Here is a 3,953-nt window from a genome sequence, read left to right on the forward strand (position 1 = left end):
GCTAATTCTCTCAAATGAAAATGGCCCTGTCTAAGTATAATCTAAGAAGATTTGTGCCTCCATCTCCATCACTTTCACGAATTTCATAAAGTGCTTTTTCTTGGGGTCTCTCTTCCTTTTCCGAATCGTCCTCAATTAAAGTCTTAGTTTCATCAAGACATTGTTTACTTAAATAAATCCCCACGTCTATTCGTCTTCTGGATATTCACCTCTCAGGGGATATTTAGCTTCTTTTTTTTTTTTACCGAAGTAATTGGATGAATTTAAAATGGGGAAAAGATAATGTTTGAAATCCCGCTAGTAAGAAAGCAACACGTGGCGCGAACGGAGATATATGGCCCGTGCTCGTGCAATGCACGGGCGATATTTTAATGTAAAGAAAGCAGTATTAGTACGTGAAATAGCAAGTCATGTCCTGTTATAGTTACATGATACGACGTTATGCTTCATATTATGTGGAACAAAGATTACATGATACGGCGTTATGCTTCATATTATGTGGAACAAAGATTACATACATTGTGTTGGTAAGACTTATTTGTACAGATTCTAAAAATATAGTATATTGATATGACATTTGTTGGTACAAAAAGTTTCAAAAGGCAAGAACGACGTAAAACAAATCCTAAATATGCTCTCTAGTTAAAGTTTGTTGTCGCTCCATCCTTTGCTTTGCTGGAATTTCCATCACATGATCTCTTTTGCATCAACTGGATGCACAAAATAAATATGAACGTGAAAAATTGTAGAAACCACTGAACACACACCATGTACTAACAAGGACACATAAAAGAACTCTTTCGGAGCACATCAACATAATGGAGTTGTAGATTCATTTCACAGTTCAATTGAAATCCCAGTTCCCAACTGACAAATAGGGGAATCACAAGATACAAGTGGTTCATTGAAGTATATTCAAGCTAAATTATCCTCATATTTCAAGTCCAAACTACTACAGTTATTGTGTTCTACAATTCCAATAAGCAAACTGAATTGATCACCAAAGCTACCCACAAGAACTTAAAAGATCTTATAGATTTATTAATAAGCCATGATATCAGCAAGTAAAAGTTGGCTATATAAAATCCTGTATATTATTTTCAAAGAGCTTATAAGTTGCTAAGGTTCTTCAAAGCATCTACAGTAACAAGTACTACATATTACAAGAACAGATAAACGCAAAGGTAAAGGAACCAATAAACGCAATCATGGTGCTTTAAGTTTCACAATTTGATGTTGAAACAACTAATAAGGTGGAAGGCATGGACCACTTGTGCGAAAAGAAAAAGAAAAAAAAAAGTTTACCCAATCCTCATCAAGACTGAAAGAGCTGCAACTTCTATTCAACCACCCTTTGACGGTCCAACAAGCATTTCACCGGTTGTTACACGTTTCTTTTGACCTCCTGAAATACCCCTTATCATTTCATCTCCCACCATAGTATCAGCACAAATATCAAGTCCCAATATCTGCACATTGAAGTTGAAGCAATTATTGTTACCGGCAGATAAGTAGCCCAAGAAAGAACAAGATTCAAAATTATTTTCAAAGACAACAAAAATAATGTAAAACGAAGTACCCATAATATTAAATAGAATAATACTCTTCCATTTTAATTTGTTTGACTTACTTTCCTTTTTTGTTCATTTAATAAAAAGCCTTTTTCCCTTTTCGGAAACTCTTTTAATTTCAACATTCCACTTGGCAATGTTTAAGACTACAAGCTTAAAGGACATTTTGGAGATTCTACATATCTTTAGTCTAAGACCACAAGATTCAAAAAGTCTTTTTACTTTCTTAAATTAACTCCATATCAAGTCAAAACCAGATAACCAAATTCAAACGGAGGGTGAAATAAATTAAAGATGATCAATCTCTAGGCTTACCTTCATGTAAATATCAATATGAGGATCTGGTTTGATATAAGCAGCTTTCTCTCTTTTTGATAGTCCAGTCAACATCTCTATACAATTTGAAGCAAAAAGGACTCGGTAAATGAATATTTATACCTTTCACCATGAAACAGATACAAAATTCACTTGTAAAAACTAAATTTTGTTTAGAACATTGACATAAGAAAACACTAACCAAATCTAGAGCCAACTCCTTGACATCTTGCAGAAAATTCCAAAGTTTCCCCTACAGTCATTTCTCCAATATCCAAGTCATTTCTCCAATATCCAAGTCATGATGACTGATATAAACAACTATTCTTTGTGGCACAATTCATGTAGCTCATGTCCATTATAAGTCACGTTACCAGTAACCTGAATTCACACAAAGATTGAAAACTTTAGTCTATCTTTTCTAATCTTATTTATATTTTTAAAATTTATTGATGATACTTTTATTGAAAAATCTCACCTTTAAAGCAGGATCAAGTTTTCCAGCCAATGCTAATAACAAAGTAGTCTTTCCAGAACTTGGAGGTCCCAAAAGTAGAGTCATTCTAGATGGCTTAAGAATACCACTTACATCTTTGAGAATTGTTATTTGCTCTTTTTCCTTTGAGGATTTAAAGAGAATTCAATAGTGTCTCCAGAATAAAACAATTGAAAAGAAAATTAAGTTAGTTTCAATCAAATGAACTAAAAGGAAGCTCAGTGCACTAAAGCTCACGCTATGTTGGGGATCGTGAGAAGGGCCGGACCGTAAGGTCTGTTGTACGCAACCTAACCCTGCATTTCTGCAAGAGGGTGTTTCCATAGTTTGAACCCGTTACGCCAAGACTCTTTTTCAAAATAGAAATACTAAACTAAAGTGTTTATTTTTCATATTTTTACCTCAACAAAGTTGGTCATAAAATTCAAAAAAGTAGGCAAAGCTCTACTTCCTGCATATGGTGCATGAGCTATACTGTTTATCCGTTGCTAGTACCACATTATTTTCGCTCTTATCGTACATATTAAGGACCCATATTGTAGATTGGGACTTAGGGCTTTACTAATAACAAACATATATAGGACTGACTTTTTTCATCTGGATTGGAATCAATTCTATGATTGAATAGCAGAAATGCTACTTTGTAGAAGAAACTCAGAGAGATAGATAGAGAGGGGACTCTTTCATACCTGCTAACTCCTAGGATGAGAAGTAGATTCCTATTTTTGGTAGAGAGTTCTAGCCTTTGTAGTCCCTTGGTAGGGTGAGTGTACTTAGCAAATTGGCAGGGCGCAGAGATCTATTGATTAATATAAATCTTGAGAGTAGATGACAAAGCGAGAAGGAATCATAATGATCGTACCACGCATATAATAATCACAAATACAGACCAATAAAAGTGAATATTATACCTTATAGATGAGAAACTTAAAAAACACCTGTGGAAAAAGAAATACAATGAATAATTGAATGATTATTCAGTTGACACAGGCATATATCAAACACTTTGGGTCACCGGCCCCTGTCGCCGTCGCCGACCGTCGGCGCCGACCCGACCCAACCTCCGGCTCCGGCGCCGACCTCCGGCGCCGACCCTCTCTCCCTCTCTCCCGCACCGGTCCCCGGTCCCCGGCGCCACCGCTGTCCTTCGGCGCCGACCCGACTTCACCGCCGGCACCGACCTCCGGTCCGCGGTGCCGACCCCGTCGCCGCTCCCCGCCACCCTCCGGCGCCGACCGCCGGTTCCAAGCCGGTCCCCCGATTGTGCAGACCCCCCACCCCACCCTTACCTGTCCTGCCAGTACCCCCCCAGCGGGGTACACCAGCCCTCCCCCCAGCCGCCACCCGGTCCCCAGCCAGCCGCTGCCCGGTCCCCAGCCGCCACCCGCCGCTCCGTCTCCAGCAGCCGCAGCCCCAAGCGTAATCCGGTGACCTCTAACCTTTGTTATTTTCGTTATTTCATATTTCATTTTATTTCATTATTGCATATTCCATTCTTAGTATTATTTCAGTATTGCATATTCCATTATTGAGTATAGTTTTGTTTCGGGAGTATTCCTTTGAATTTGTGT

General features: G+C 38.5%; 1 non-coding gene across 2 annotated transcripts; it reads right to left on the reverse strand.

Moving 5' to 3' along the window:
• Positions 1-467: 467 nt before the first annotated feature.
• On the reverse strand, positions 468-3,639 carry LOC107856595. Of its 2 annotated transcripts, XR_007046808.1 has the most exons (6): positions 3,072-3,639; positions 2,365-2,536; positions 2,089-2,267; positions 1,887-1,963; positions 1,306-1,469; positions 468-710 (listed from the first exon to the last, which is right to left on the reverse strand). It is a non-coding gene; the product is annotated as an uncharacterized LOC107856595 (transcript). The 2 variants fall into 2 exon arrangements; XR_007046807.1 differs by having other exon boundaries at positions 2,365-3,633.
• Positions 3,640-3,953: the final 314 nt, after the last annotated feature.

Source organism: Capsicum annuum, chromosome 11 (genome assembly GCF_002878395.1).
Source record: "Capsicum annuum cultivar UCD-10X-F1 chromosome 11, UCD10Xv1.1, whole genome shotgun sequence".
Lineage (NCBI taxonomy): Eukaryota > Viridiplantae > Streptophyta > Magnoliopsida > Solanales > Solanaceae > Capsicum > Capsicum annuum.